Source organism: Nicotiana tabacum, chromosome 9, assembly GCF_000715075.1.
Source record: "Nicotiana tabacum cultivar K326 chromosome 9, ASM71507v2, whole genome shotgun sequence".
Taxonomy (NCBI): Eukaryota; Viridiplantae; Streptophyta; class Magnoliopsida; order Solanales; family Solanaceae; genus Nicotiana; species Nicotiana tabacum.
This window is the reverse complement of record NC_134088.1, coordinates 82349779-82366688: the sequence shown is the minus strand read 5'-3', so window position 1 is coordinate 82366688 and position 16910 is coordinate 82349779. Positions and strand designations below refer to the sequence as shown.

Below are 16910 nucleotides of genomic sequence, written 5' to 3'. Positions count from 1 at the left end.
CAGTAAGTGTCTAGCCTAACCCCGGAGAAGTAGTGACGAGGGGTGGACATCGACACTTACTAGAGGTCCAATAAAGCAATATAATAAATCATAAGCATATATGAAGCATACAACAATAATGGGGTAAATCGGTAAGTTACATAATCTTCCAAAAATTTCTTTTAAAGGTATTAATTTCCTAATCTTGTATTCTACCTCAACAACTTAGATGTATCAAGTACCAGTATCAAACGGATAAGAAATATGTACCATATAAAATGCCAGGCATAAGTGAAAGGATAATCTTGTGAATATTCGGACTGCCAGCGAAATGACGAACGATTATGCCGACACTACCAGAAATTGGACCTATGGCAACAGTATTTTGGCAACGGTTTTATAACCGTTGCGATACACCGGCTATTGCAACGGTTTGAACCGTTGCGATAGACTTTTGGTTCTATTGTAATACCTTTGCAGCTGAACCGTTGGGAAAGTGAGAAAACCGTTGTCACAGACATTTCTATTATTTAGACTTGTCTATGGCAACGGTTCTGCGCAAATAATACCTAATGCAGCGATTCCTCATTCCCTTATTTTACCTTTTCCAATTTCCAAAAAAAAGGATTCTTTTAAGTCGTTTATATTAAAGGACTAAAAAAAATATTGACAGTTTTTCTTGCATTCTCGAACACATCGATGATATGAAGATAAACTTGGAAGCTTCTCTCTTTCCAACAATACATCGAAAGTCCGAACGAGTTATCTCCGAAGAACCAAGAAGCGAAGCTCTAACGTCTAATCTTCAAAGATCTGATGAACTGTAAATGAATCTCTCAAGGAGCTCTCAACCCATGAATCTTGTCATTAGTTGCTTGAATCGAAGGGAAGAGAACCTAGAACCTAACATATTGTCCTTGATTTTAAACCTTTTTCAGGTATTTTTCAATTTCTTACTCTGTAAAATATTATTCCATGGTGGAGATTTATGTGTATGTGTTTTTGTAGTTACGGTTTCGAATTTATGTGAATTTTAAAAATTTCCTGTTCTTTAACAGAATTAATCTTCAACCTTCTTTAAGTGTTTCTCTATCTCTAATAATTAGGGTTTCGAACTGCGTATCTCTATTGCTCTGTGTGTATGTTTTTGTGTGGGCATACGTTTCTTCCCTTTTTTGTTGCATTTTGATCATATGCGTGTACCTTTATTTTTGTTACTTTTGTTAGGTGTTTTCCTAATTTTCTTACCATATTTGGTTTTCCTATCTCTTGAAGGAAAGGGCAACATATTTACAATAATAGGATTTTCCTTCTCGTACAAGGAAATTATAAATCTTTCATATTGGCTAGTCATTTATCTTGTAGGGAAAGGTTTTAGACCTCTATAAATTGAGGATCCTTCCTTCTCATTTATCAGCATCCACAATATAGCCATATCGGGTTTGACAGTCGTGTTTAGGGGGAGAACTTTACAGGACAAGTGTTAGTGTGTCACTTGTGTTTGACTCTTCGTGAGGTTGCTCTCTCGATATTTTGTACTCTCTTTTAATATAGTGGATTGCTCATCTCCGCCGCGGACGTAGGTCAATTGACCGAACCACGTTAAATGTTTGTGTTTCTTTTGGTAGATTTTTCTTTTACTTTCTGATTTATCGTCGTTCAAGGTTTGTTTTACTAGTTCCCGCATGACACCTGATTATTTCTGTCCTAACAACTTTTTGGGTTAGTTTGATTTTTCTATTTTTCTTTGTTCTATTAATGGAAACAGTAGCATTTCTTCCGTTAAAGTTGTTGTTTGGGGTCTGGTTAATTTTCTACAGTGTAGAGGAGGAGAAGAGGGCGAATAGGGAGCATTATAAGTTGGCTAAGAAAGAGGCAAAGCTAGCAGTTACGGCGGCCAAGACTGCAACTTTTAGTCATTTGTATAAGGAACTCGAGGGCCGAGGTGGGGATAAGAGGTTGTTTAGATTAGTCAAGGCGCGTGACTTAGACCAAGTGAAGTGCATCAAAGACGAAGAAGGTAGAGTTTTGTTCGATGAGGGGCGTATCCGTTGGAGATGGCAGACCTACTTTCATAATCTCTTGAATGAAGAGGGGGACAGGAGCATTGTACAGGGTGATTTGGAACTCTCCGGGAGTTGTTGTGACTTTGGGTATTGTAGGCGGATTAGAGTTGATGAAGTTGAGAGGGCTATGCGTAAGATGAGCAAGGGCAAAGCGACCGGGCCGGATGAAATTCCGGTGGAGTTTTGAAAGAGCGTGGGCAAGGCAGACTTGGAGTGGCTCACTAGGTTATTTAATGTTATTTTTAGAACGAAGAAGATGCCCAACAAGACTGTTCTTTCTTTGTGTGATTTTTATCTACAACAGCACAAACCTTCTGCAACTGAAAGCTAATAGGACATATTTTTCCTGCTATAGAACACATAATTCTGACATTTCATTTAAAGTAGTCTTTACTCTCGCATGCGAAAGTATTAAGGTCATAATTAACAATTTCAATATTGGCCTGCTTCAAGGTTTTCATGTCTCAAAGTTTTTCAACGAGGAGTTCTAGACTTTTTACTAATTAGTTTTATTCACTCGAGTGCGATGAGAACCATTCATTAAGTTAATACATTGGTCATTTTCAAAAGTTCTACTATGCTCATCTCTTATAAGGCTTCAAAATATACATGGCTAAGATAATCTAGTTTCAACAATGTCACAGGGCTTGATAGGATCATATAAATATATTGAGTGGGCTCCTGTTTATTAGTTTTTTGGTTGTTTTCTTTTGGAGTATCATTGGGTTATAGAGTTCGAATTGATACACCAGAGAGTAAGAAATTTCAAAGGTTTCTAGTTTTGGTGATATTAATAGAAAATAACTTATATATTTTGCACCACATATTACAACAACAACATTTTGCACCACATTGTGAATCTCTTTTAATTGCAGAACTGTTTATATCTTTTAATTCTTTTATAAGACCGTCTTTTATATATAGAAAGATCGGCCATTAAGTATAAAGTACAGTAGTATGATTCCTTAGATTAAAATGGATACTACTGTATATAATTAAGCACTGCTTTATTATGATTGACTTAATCCAAATTGTTAAAACTCTAGTTTTTTTTAGGATTAATGATCATTTAAACTTGCGGATAACAATGTAATCCTGTTAAATATGCATACATTGAGTTGCCTCCCAGTTCCTAAAAGGATACTGGTTTTTTGCCTATATGTGTTACCTATTTATATTGCCTTTTATTCTGTTGTAGCTGAAGATGATTGACAATGTGCAAGAGGCTGATAGTGGAGCTTTTTCCGTTGTGAATTAAGTTTTCGACTCATAAAAATGAAAATTTGTTATTTAACTTCTGTCATTATTCTAGAATTTGTGGAATAAAAGAGCAACATGAGAATTCATTGGTTCATTCCATTGATCTCATTGTATTTTGCATATTTTGGTTATCTCAAATGAGTTTCATACTGTTGGTTATCTTGTATAGTCAGGCTTCATGAACACAAGTGAGTCAAGAGAATCATATAGTTATCATAAAATGATATAAGTTGACCTTCTTCATGTTTTTCTTAATATTAAAGATTGTTTGAACGTAACGTCTAGTCAAGTAAAAACAATTAAACATGATTCAGATGTCTTAGAGTGAGGGGTACATCTATTCTCTTACAATGATTGATATTTTTAGTTTAGCGGGCACTATTCGAGGCAATAAGTAGTAGCATCTTACCTCTGATATAGGACGCTTGATGAATTTGAGGCCAAAAAGGTCAGTATCCATTCAGAGTATTAAAACACCTTTTTTTTTTGTCATTTTAGAGTTGCTTTTGCATCTTTATTTACTTGGATGAAAAAGTAAGGTCTGAAACTCCTATTTATCACTTAGTATTTTGGATTGAGCACATATGCACTAGAGAGATGTAGATATCTCTATTGGCGTATGTGTTATACGCGATACGGATGAAACACTTCTTTCATTCCTTTTTATGATACACAGTTAACTGCCTATAAAGAATAACAAGCTAAATGGCTTAGACTCTCATTGTACTGTATGTTGCGATTTTGCTACTTTCGAGTATCTCACCTGGAAATGGATCTAACGGAGGAGGTCATGCATAAATTTAACTGATAGATAATTTCTCTGAGGCAGCAGAAAAAAACATTTGTTAAACTAGAAAGGGAGTGATTAATAGTCATTTAAAAGTTTGACAGGAAATACAGTCCATTAGTGAGATTAAGTGTTTAAACTTCATTAAAAAGCTTTACCTGCTTAGCTAAGGCTGCCTGCACAGTAGGAAAAGAGCGACCTGTAGTTACTGAAGCCAAGGAAACCCTCGAGTGAGTTTCTATTTTCTTGCAAGTTATACAGGTTCATGTAGCTAGTGGTTATTTTCCAACATGGAGAACCATAGATAGGGTGGTAAAATCTTCTTCACTAGTAAATGATAGTTTTAATTTTGTGCAAAATTTATTGTCTAGAAATTTTAAACTTTATTATCTGGAGTGCTTACGGCATCAATTAATGGCTCTTAAAACTAATTGGTATATATGTAATGTTTACATCTATAAGAAGAAAAGGTTTCCTTTGAAGTTTAGATCTGAAGTAAAATAATTGTTGGACTACTTGTGAATATATTTTTCTGTGAAACTTCTTTTAAATTATTTATATATAATCTTTTGTAGGTGAAGCAAATGAACAAAGGATAGATGATAGCAGTGAAGAAGCTTGGTAGTTTTGATTGATCCTTACTAGATTTTTTTAACGTCCTAGGAATCTTTTATGTTTGAACTTTTTGAAAATTTATGTATGTCAATCCTTAAATTGTCAAACATATTGTATATTTTGTTGTTATATATGGATAATACGAGTTGGATTTGCGATGTATACGAATTTAAGTGCATTCTATTTTATTATATAGGTAAATAATTATTTATTGTTAACTAAAAGGGTAAATGGTCACAAGAACAAAGCGTTGCAATAAACCAGAAAATCATTGCAATAGCTAAACGAATCGTTACAATAGTATTAATAAATCGTTGCAATAGCTCCTGATAACCGTTGCAATATGTTGTCCAAACCGTTGCAGTACACTCAACACCGTTGCTTAAAATAAAGTTGCAACGGGTTCAGAACTGTCCCACTAGACTAAATGAAGTTGCAACGGGTTCGGAACTGTCCCACTAGACTAAATGACCGTTGCAATTATGAGCATATGGCAGCGGTGTCTAAATGACCGTTGCAATTATGAGCATATGGCAGCGGGTCTAAAACCGTTGCAATAGATAGTCTATTGCAACGCTTTTGTAACCGTTATAATAAACCGTTGCAATATGTCTATTGGCACACGATCTGGTGGAACGGTTGTTAAATCGTTGCAATAGGTCTACTGCAATGGGTTTGCTATCTATGGCAACGGTTTTCAACTGTTGCAATAGGCCTATTTTCTAGGCGAGGTCGTTCGGCCCAATCCAAAATAATGTATACACTGCCGAAGGTCGAGCGGCATGAACCATGGATGCATCTATTATACTGTCGAGACGTTCCGCCTGCTCCACAAGAAAGGAAGAAAATTATCGAATTTATGAGACACGTGCTTACAATGTACTACATGAGCACAAAGTTAATATAACCTTTACCATTTATCAAATAACTTGCCAAAAACTCAAGGTGATAAGGTTCAGCCTAATACATTTCAATTATAAATTCAATAAATTAAGCCAGTCGAATGAGTTCAAATAATTCTAATATTACATGATAAAGTCCTAAGTTTACCCGCACATAAACATGCTTAGGCTACGTACGAACTCTCATCACCTCGTGCGTATATAACACCCACAACTAGTAGCACATAATAATTACATCCCCTAAGAGGTAGTTTCCCCCTCACAAGACTAGACAGGAGACTTACCTCGCTCCAAAGTTCTATAACTGACTCAAACGCCTCTCTAACACCTCAAACCAAATGCCCATTGATCCAAACTAGTCAAACAATCATGAAAACCAATAAACATATATCCCAACATCATGATTAATTAATTTACAACAATTCTCAACTTTGCTCGAAAAGTCAATAAAGTCAACCCTCGGGCCCACGTGCCCAAATTCCGAATATTTTCGAAGACAAACTTTACCCATAACACCACAAACTCAAATATATAATTTATTCCAAATTTCATATTCAATTTCGTGGTCAAAATTCAAAAATGCCAATTTCTATGTTTTCTACCAAAATCTCAAATTTCTACTAATTTTCAAGTTTTAATCCATGTATTTAACTCACAATATGCGGGGATTACTTACCTTGACATGGATGATAAAAATCTTCCCTCCAAGAGCTCCAACAATCGCCCAACCAAATAAAAATGTGAGAGAAATAGGCTAAGTCTTGAATTAAAAACACCCCACTGCCCAATGACTTTCACACCTGCGGACGAATTTGTCTCACCTGCAAGCTCGTTTTTGTGAGACAAAGCTCGCTTATACGAAGTGCACTGCCCAATTTCTCCATCGCACCTGTGGCAGAATGTACGCTTCTGCGCAAACGCAGGTGCGAGCCATCATTGCGCTTCTGCGCTTCCCATCGGTTCTGCGTTGCTAGAGACAGCATCTGCGATCACGCAGGTGCGGGAATTTCTTCGCACCTATAACCACTGCCTTGCCCCTTCCCCAGCCGCTTATTCAGCCTTCATCTCGCATCTGCGACAAATGCTTCGTAGAAGCGATTGCACCAGCAACAGAAAAATCCTAGCAACTTCAACAAGACTCAAATCAATCTGAACCCCATCCGAAACTCACCCGAGCCATTTGGGCCTTAACCAAATGTACCAACACGTCCCAAAATACGATACGAACTTAGTCGAAACCTCAAATCACGCCAAACAATATCAAAACTATGAATCGACGATCGAAACCTTTCTTTAAACTTTGAAACATTCAAACTTCTCCGAACATGTCCGAATTATACTAAAACATCCCGGAATGACGCCAAATTTTGTGTGCAAGTCGTAAATTATGATACGATCCTATTCCAAGACTTGGAATCCCAAACGGATATCGATAACACCAAAGCCCACTTCAAACCAAACATAAGAAATTCTTAAACTTTTAAAATGCCAACTTTTTATAATAAGTGCCGAAATACTTTCGGACTACCCGATACTCAACCCGAACATATGCCCAAGTCTGAAATTATCGTACGTACCTATTAGAACCTTCAAATCTCGATTCCGAGATCGTTTACTTAAAAGTCAAACCTTAGTCAATTCTTCTAACTTAAAGTTTTCGAAATTAGAATTTTCCTTCCGAATCAACTCCGAACTTCCCAAAATCCAATTCTGACCGCAGTACAAGTTTTAATACATGAATTGAAACTACTCAAGGCCTCAAACCACCGAACGGCATGCTAAATCTCAAAACGACAGGTCGGGTCGTTACAGTGTGTGTATTATATATATAATTTATATCGTTACAGTGTGTGTATTATATATATGTATGTGTATATATATATATATATATATATATATATATATATATATATATATATATATATATATATAAGAGAGAGAGAGAGAGAGAGAGAGAGAGAGAGAGAGAGAGAGAGAGAGAGAGAGAGAGAGAGAGAGATTGATCCTTACTATATTTTTTTAATGTCCTAGGAATCTTTTATGCTTGAACTTTTTGAAAATTTATGAATGTCAATCCTTAAATTGTCAAACATATTGTATATTTTGTTGCTATATATGGATAATACGAGTTGGATTTGCGATGTATATGAATTTAAGTGCATTCAATTCTATTATATAGGTAGATAATTATATATTGTCAACTAAAAGGGTAAATGGTCACAAGAACAAAGCGTTGCAATAAACCAGAAAACCGTTGCAATAAACCGTTGCAATAGCTAAACGAATCGTTACAATAGTATTAATAAATCGTTGCAATAGCTCCTGATAACCGTTGCAATATGTTGTCCAAACCGTTGCAGTACACTCAACACCGTTGCTTAAAATAAAGTTGCAACGGGTTCAGAACTGTCCCACTAGACTAAATGACCGTTGCAATTATGAACATATGGTAGCGGGTCTAAAACCGTTGCAAATAGATAGTCTATTGCAACGCATTTGCAACCGTTATAATAAACCGTTGCAATAGGTCTACTGCAATGGGTTTGCTATCTATGGCAACGGTTTTTCAACTGTTACAATAGGCCTATTTTCTAGTAATGGCGAGGTCGTTCGGCCCGATCCAGAATAATGTGTACGCTACCGAGGGTCGAGCGGCATAAACCATAGATGCATCTATTATACTGCCGAGACGTTCCGCCCGCTCCACAAGAAAGGAAGAAAATTATCGAATTTATGAGACACATGCTTACAATGTAGTACATGAGCACAAAGTTAATATAACATTTACCGTTTCTCAAATAACTTGCCAACAACTCAAGGTGATAAGGTTCAGCCTAATATATACACATATTTCTAAGTCAATTTCAATTATAAATTCAATCAATTAAGCCATCCGAATGAGTACAAATAATTCTAATATTACATGATAAAGTTCTAAGTTTACCTGCACATAAACATGCTAAGGCTACGTACAGACTCTCGTCACCTCGTGCGTACATAGTACCCACAACTAGTAGCACATAACAATTACATCCCCTAGGGGGTAGTTTCCCCCTCACAAGGTTAGACAGGAGACTTACCTCGCTCCAAAGTTTCATAACCGACTCCAACGCCTCTCTAACACCTCAAGCCAAATGCCTGTCGATCCAAACTAGTCAAACAATCATGAAAATCAATAAACATATATCCCAACATCATGATTAATTAATTTACAACAATTCCCAACTCTGCTCGAAAAGTCAATAAAGTCAACCTTCGGACTCACGTGCCCGAATTTCGAATATTTTCGAAGACAAACTTTACTCATAACATCACAAACTCAAATATATAATTTATTCCAAATTTCATGTCCAATTTCGTGGTCAAAATTTAAAAATGTCAATTTCTAGGTTTTCTACCAAAATCCCAAATTTCTACTAATTTTCATGTTCAAATCCATATATAAACCATATATTTAAATCACAATATGCGGGGATTACTTACCTTGATATGGATGATAAAAATTTCCCCTCCAAGAGCTCCAAAAATCGCCCAACCAAATGAAAATGTGTGAGAAATAGGCTAAGTCTTGGATTAAAAACACCCCACTGTCCAACGACTTTCGCACCTGCGGACGAATTTGTCTCACTTGCGAGCTCGCTTTTGCAAGACAAAGCTTGCTTCTGCGAAGTGCACTGCCCAGTTTCTCCATCGCACCTGCGGCAGAATGTCCGCTTATGCACAAACGCAAGTGCGAGCCATCATTGCACTTCTATGCTTACCATCGCCTCTGCGTTGCTAGAGACCGCATCTGCGATCACGCAGGTGCGGAAATTTCTTCGCACCTACGACCTCTGCCTTGCCCCTTCTCCAACCACTTATTCGGCCTTTATCTCGCATCTGTGACAAACGCTTCACAGAAGCAATTGCACCAGCAACAGAAAAATCCTAGCAACTTCAACAAGGCTCAAATCGATCTGAACCCCATCCGAAACTCACCCGAACCATTCGGGCCTTAACCAAATATACCAACACGTGCTAGTTCATCTGTTTCATTATTTCTTTTTATTGCTACAAGAGACAAGCTTGTTACTAGGCTGATGCATGTTGCTCAATATTGTCTTGACAGTTATCTAATGTTGCTAAACTTTCCATTGTGGAGGTATAGATTTCAAAGTGAGGGTTGCCAGCTATAATTTTCTAATTATAATAAGTTATTCTATCCAAATGCAGTTATTTTTAGTGAAATGTTCTTTCGGAAATTTCATCTGCGCACAAGTTGTTTTTGGATATACTAGCTTTGAGTTGTTTTTCAGAACGCCTTTGGAATATGTATGTGCAGATAATAAATTGCATCGAGAAAATAAAATCAATACTGAAAAAAATATTGCAACAATCGTAGTATTTGATTTCAAATAATATGAGTGTACAATCTCTATGATTCCTCTGATTCTACTTTTCAACGGTAAATAAAAGAGCCTTCGAACTTAATCTTGAATTTTATTTTATTTTAATCCAAATGCTTGAGGCCTAATCTTGATCTTGACGTATTTTTAATCCAAGTGCTTGCAGCTTGTCCTTGAATTTTCGTCTTGATCTTTTAATCCTTAGAACACTTGAATGCTTGTAGCTTTTAGAAAAATCTGTAGCATTTGATCCACGAACTCCCTCTTGCTTCTTGTTATAACTTCTGGTGTCTTTTCTGGGTTATGAATACCCATATTTATAGTTGTGAGAGGGAAGAGTTATGATAAGAACAAACTCTTTCCGACCAATCAAATTGAAGTATGACATGGCCGCATTTGATTGGCCAGAACATGTCACTTGCACATGTGGCGCGATTTCATTGGCCTTTTAATGTGACTTGGCATGCCTTGTCATTTTGACACGTGGCATGAACCTATTGGCTCTTCCGCTTGACTTGGCGTGCCACGTCATATGACACGTGGCACTGAACTGGGCTTCTAGGAAGATGACATCTTGGGCTTAATGAAGTGGGCTCATCACTTTAGCCTAATTAAATGGGTTAGCCCAATGGATTAAGACTTATTTATCTAATTTAGAGCAAATATTATTTATAGCCACTCGGGTCAAACCTATAACATCCAGTAGCCCAAAATTACAATACATATTTTATAGCCTAAAAGTAATTCTAGTGACTAGCCCAAAAGTATTATTTTTTGCTCTTCCAATTGATGCTCCAGCTCCCTTTCCAGTACTGCTCTCTCTTCCTCCTCCTCCGCCATTTTTTGGAATTAGACCTACCTTCGCCAGGCGGTTCAATTATATAAATTTATCCGACAAAGAATGAATTAGACCTTCTTGTAATTTTCTACAGCGAAATTAAATAAGATAATGTCTAAAATATCTTTGCTCAACTTTGTCTTAATGTTTCAAAGTCACGAAATTATTTTTCATGACAAAAATTTGTTTAGTTTTTTTTTTTTTTGTTGCAAAAAATTATTTAGTGCATTTCAATGTGATTCTTAGGTAAATTTATTACTTTTACATTATAAAAAGTAATTTAATAATATATTTTAAAATTTTAATACCCAACTAAAACACTTATTTTTGGGGAAATTTGATTAAATGACCTTGCAAATTTACAAAGAAAGGACATGCCAACTGTAAATAGATGTTTAGGTGCTTGCATAAAAATGTATGTCTTAAACTCACTTTTTTTTGGGTTAAAACTATAAAGTATTATCATAGACAATTAAATATTTATAACTAAAGAGCACTGTAGAGAATTTAACCATCTTCTAAGAAGGGTGTTAACATCTCCAAAGCCTAAAACGGGAAGAAACACGTATTTTCAGAAATTCAAGGGCTGTTGATTTTGTTTTAAAAGTGAAAAAGGAAAATCATTGGCTAAAGAGAGAGGGGCAACCACCCTTTCTGTTATTGCCTCATTTTTTTATGGGTTAACTTTCTTTGCTAGGGAAATCCTTTGATTTTCATCAAATAAATTTTCATTTCCACATGTATGTCATTAGTTGATTTTAATGGGAATCATAATTTCAGACCCACCATTAGTATATATTTACATGGATATTTATGTATTTCTTTCGGTGAAAATAGATTTGAATATTGGTATATTACAAAATATATACAAAATAGACTATCACTATACAATTTATATATAATAGACTGTCACTATACAAAAATAAAATGTCATTATACAAAAATATACTAAATAGAATGTCACTATAAAAATTTATACAAAATAGACTGTCACTATACAAAATATATAGTAAATAGATTGTTACTATACAAAAAATATATAAAATAGACTGTCACTATACAAAACGAACTGTCACTATACAAAAAATATACAAAATAGATCTTCCGGCCTATTAGATGCAATAAGTTTGGGCCGAAGGGCCATTTCGTGTCAGTAGAAAAAAATATGGGTTATTAAAATTTTGAGGAGTTATAAAGGGTAGTTTTCTCTATTTTAAGTATATTGAACTTATATAATTAATTCAATTATATTAGCCCATAATATTTATTTGGACCAATATATCTTAAATTTTAAAATATAATCCAAACTATTTTATGAATTTAATTTTAATAAAATTTATATACTTACAAATACCCTCACTTCAAGACTATTTGAGATGTGAGCTGGCGAACCCCAAAAGTTAGGCTTGAAGTTGCCGCAAAATTTATAACACCTCTTTATTTATTTATTTTTTCCGGAGATCTAGCTTTAATTTTCCAAATTTGCTAAGCACATTTGAGGTTACGAAACATTTGTCTTCAAGTAAACAAGTCTAGTTGTATAAAGAGATATACGAACTCCGTGTGTCACATAGGTATTAAATTTTTGCCACATATACGAACCAGTTGACAATTCCTATTTTACTTTGTCTTTGATTACAATTGTGACTTCCCAATAATTTTATCGGGTTGGATTTCGAGGACTTATGTCATTGCCACTATTAACCAAATCCAATCAGAAGACATATTAAGGCAGTTATCCCACATCGGTAATATGCTATTGCAAGCCATCTATGAAGATCTATATAAAGTCATGCGCTCGTAATTGTTGAGCATCAATTCTCATGTTTTGCAAGTTATTTGAGTCTAGTTTTGTGGACTCGAAAGTATTAACATGAAGGTAATTTTATTTGTTTTTTGTGTTTTTTTTATTTGTTATTTTTTTTAGGTCAAACAAGAAGGATGTGTTCTTGTTTAACGAAATGATTCACGTATGAAGAAGACAATCTTAGGGTGTGAAGGGATGGGTACTCATCCCCGTCTGAATATCGGAGAGATTACTTTTAATGTGGCTCGACTATTGGAGAGATTACTCTCAATATAGCACGATTGTCGGAGAGATTACTCTCAATGTGGTACGACTATCGGAGAGATTACTCTCAATGTGGCACGGCTATCGGAGAGATTACTCTCAATGTGGCTCGACTATCGGAGAGATACTCTCAATGTGGCTCGACTATCGGAGAGATTACTCTCAATGTGGTACGACTATCGGAGAAATTACTCTCAATGTGGCTCGACTATCGGAGAGATTACTCTCAATGTGGCTCGACAATCGGAGAACTTACTCTCAAAATGACCCGACAGTCGGAGAGATTACTCTCAATGTGCCTCGACTATCGGAGTGATTACTCTCAATGTTCCTCGACTATTGGAGAGATTACTCTCAAGAGACTTACATGTCCACCTTAAGATGGGAAAATATAGTTTCCTTTTTAAGGACAAACCCATGAAGAGGCCAACTTAAGGTGCAAAGGGACTTATATGTCCACCTTAAGATTGGAAAGTTATAGTTTCCTTTTAAGGACAAACCTACGAAGAGGCCAACTTAAGGTGCAAAGGGAACATCTCCACCCACGACCGTTAGGTCCTGGGTTCGAGTCACGCTGGAGGGGAAGTGTGGAAACACTATAGATCCTCCTAATTTGGGAGGGGTTTAAAAAAAAGGTGTAAAGGGACTCATATGTCCACCTTAAGATTGAAAAATTATAAAGTTTCAACTCGAAGACTCGTGGACTTGACGACATTGATTTGAATATTTGGAAACTTTGAAGATTTGGCGGACTTTGCAGACTTCAACTTGAAGAGTGGCGAACGTGAAGACTTCAACTTGAAGACCGACAAACTTGAAGATTTCAACTTGGAGACTTCAATTTGAAGACCGACAGACTTAAAGACTTCAACTTGGAGACTTGGAGGGTTTAAACATTTCAACTTGAAGAGCAGCAAACTTGAAGACCGGAGGACTTAAAGATTTGGTGAACATGAAGACATAATAAATCCCTGAACTTCAGTGCAAATACTTGGTAGCCTCCTAAAAGACTATAATCGCCCTATTGAAGACACTGGTTTATCATGAAGGCTTGCCCTCTCTAAGTCATATGAGATCCAAAGTTCAAAAAAAGAATGAAATTTCAGCCTGATTTTCAAGTGTTATTTGAATGAATTACTTCCATCATACTTCATTTGGACAATGACTAGGGCAATATGTATCTTTTGAACTTATGCGACTGAACTCAATGAAACTCTAAGATGCCTACGTACCTCGGTGAAAAGGATCAAGTCATACTGTAGTTCAGAATAGGTGTCTTTTTTTATTTTCTTATTTTTTTTATGTCCTAACTTTTGTCTAGGCCGCCCCTTTCGAGGTTTTCAACCTAGTGAACTTTTTTTTAATGTCCTAACTTTTTCCTAGGCTGCCTCTTTTGAGGTTTTCAACCTAGCAGACTCTTTTTTTTATGTCCTAACTTTTGCCTAGGTCGCCTCTTTCGATATTTTTAACCTAGCGGACTCTTTTTTTATGTTCTAACTTTTGCCTAGGTCGCCTCTTTCGAGGTTTTCAACTTAGAAGACCTTTTTTTTGGTGGTAGGCTGTACATAGTTTAGACTCATGCGGGCCAGGAGTGTAGGAACATGCAGTTTAGGCTCATGTGTCAAGGAGTGTTATAACTTGCAGTTTAGGCTCGTGCGTTAAGGAGCATTATAACTTGTAATTTAAGCTCGTGTTTTGAGGAGCTTTACAACTTGAAGATTTTGCCGAATTTGAAGAGCTTTACGTCTTGAAGTTTGGCTCGAATTTGAAGAACTTTGCGATTTGAAGTCCTTGCTCGACTTTGAAGAGCTTTCGACTTGAGTCTTTGCTCGTATTTGAAGAGCTTTGCGACATGAACACTTTTCTTGAATTTGAAGAGCTTTAAAACTTGAAGACTTTGCCGAATTTGAAGAGCTTTAAGTCTTGAAGTTTGGCTAGAATTTGAAAAAATTGCGATTTGAAGTCCTTGCTCGACTTTGAAGAGCTGTCGACTTGAGTATTTGCTCGTATTTGAAGAGTTTTGCGACTTGAACACTTTGCCCAAATTTGAAGAGCTTTATAACTTGAAGAATTTGCTCGAATTTGAAGAGCTTTATGCCTGAAAGATTTAGTTCAGAATTGGGGAGCTTCATGACATACAATATATACTCATGTACCAAGAAGCATTATAACTTGCAGTTTAAGCTCATGCGTTAAAGAGCATTACGACTTGCAGTTTAAGCTCGTACGTTGAGGAGTATTATAACTTGTAGTTTAGGCTCATGTGTCAAGGAGCATAGTGATATGCATAGACTCTTCGGTTTCATTCTCGGATGAAAACTTGCCCCCATCCTCGCCTTCTTGTTCTTCTTCTTCATCATAAGGCTCAAGGATAGGTAGCTCTTGGTCTCCACTTATGGCCATACTTAGTTCTATATCATGAGCACGGGTTGCTAGTTCTTCAAATATTTTGGGATTTATGCCTTGTAAGATATAGCGAAGACCCCAACACATGCCTTGAATGCACATTTCGATGCTAGAAGTTTCGCTAAGGCGATCTTTGCAGTTGAGGCTTAAGCTCCTCCAGCGGTTGATAAAGTCAATAACTAGCTCATCCTTTCGTTGATGAGAGTTTGTAAGTTTGATCATGCTTACGATGCGTCTTGTGTTATAGAAATGATTGAGAAACTCATGCTCTAACTGCTCCCAACTATCGATGGAACCAGATTCGAGATCTATGTACCAATCGAATGCATTACCTTTAAGATATCGAACAAACTGTTTGACAAGATAATCACCATATGTTCCATCATTGTTGCAAGTTTCAACAAAGTGTGCTACATGTTGTCTTGGATTTCCCTTGCCGTCGAATTATTGCAACTTAGGAGGTTGATAACCAACATGCATCTTCAAGTTATCGATTCTTTGCGTATACGGCTTTGTATATGTGAGAGATAATTTGGACGACTCAGGCTTATCTTTGATAGCCTCCATGATGAAGTCCTTTAATTTCTCAATGGGAATCAGACCTTCAGCGGAGACTTGAATCTCATTGGTTGTCGCTGCTTGCTTTTCGGAAGAGTCTTCTTTCTCTTGTGATCTTTGAAGATTTAAAGGTGTTTGTGTGAATTCTCCCTCTACTATGCTATCCAATGTATTTATTAACTTGGAAAGTTTAGCATCTTGATCTTGCACGCGCTTTGATAGACTTTCAACTACTTTCGTCAAATTTACAAGTTGCTCTTCTACAATAGAAGCTTCAATAACCATTGCTTGCACGATCGCCGTAGAGGATGAAGAATAATATAGATAATTGCTGGGATAGAGCTTAAATGTCGCATTAATAGAGACTAGAGGAGATCCAACGTCAAGTCATCATCATCCGCTTGCATGAAAGGTTTCTTGGACTTAGATAAACTAAGTTATGCAAGAACTTTTTCGATCCTTTCGACGACATCATTCCCTTTTTAGGTCGCGCTTTTAGAGGATCTTGTTCCTTTTGAGTATGAAGATCCGACAACAGGGGTTAATGCGGATGATACTTGAAGTATTTGTTGTCCTAAAGAGCTTACTTTGCTCTTTGTGACTGACCCAAATCTTCCAAAGGTCATATTGAGATTGTTTTCTACATTAGCATAGAACTTGGAATTAGCAACTTTAGTAAAAATTGATCTGGAAATGATTTTCTTTGAAGCCATTTCGATGTTCTTGAACTTTGGTGATTGAAAAGTTGAGATGAGGAGGTAGAGATGGTCCCACTGGGCGTGCCAGAATTTGTAGACAATAAATTGCGTCGAGAAAATAAAATCAAGACTGAAAAAAATATTGCAACAATCGTAGTATTTGATTTCAAATAATATGAGTGTACAATCTCTATGAATCCTCTTATTTTACTTTTCAACGGTAAATAAACGAGCCTTCGAGCTTAAGCTTGAATTTTATTTTATTTTAATCTAAGTGCTTGAGGCCTCATCTTGATCTTGACGTATTTTTAATCCAAGTGCTTGTAGCTTGTTCTTGAATCTTCG

The 16910-nt window shown here is 36.2% G+C and overlaps 1 long non-coding RNA gene across 1 annotated transcript; it reads left to right on the top strand.

Annotated features, from left to right (window-relative positions):
* The first annotated feature begins 614 nt into the window (after positions 1-614).
* On the top strand, positions 615-4871 carry LOC107812980 (uncharacterized). The gene is made up of 2 exons (XR_001654217.2): positions 615-917; positions 4668-4871. It is a non-coding gene; the product is annotated as an uncharacterized LOC107812980 (long non-coding RNA).
* Positions 4872-16910: the final 12039 nt, after the last annotated feature.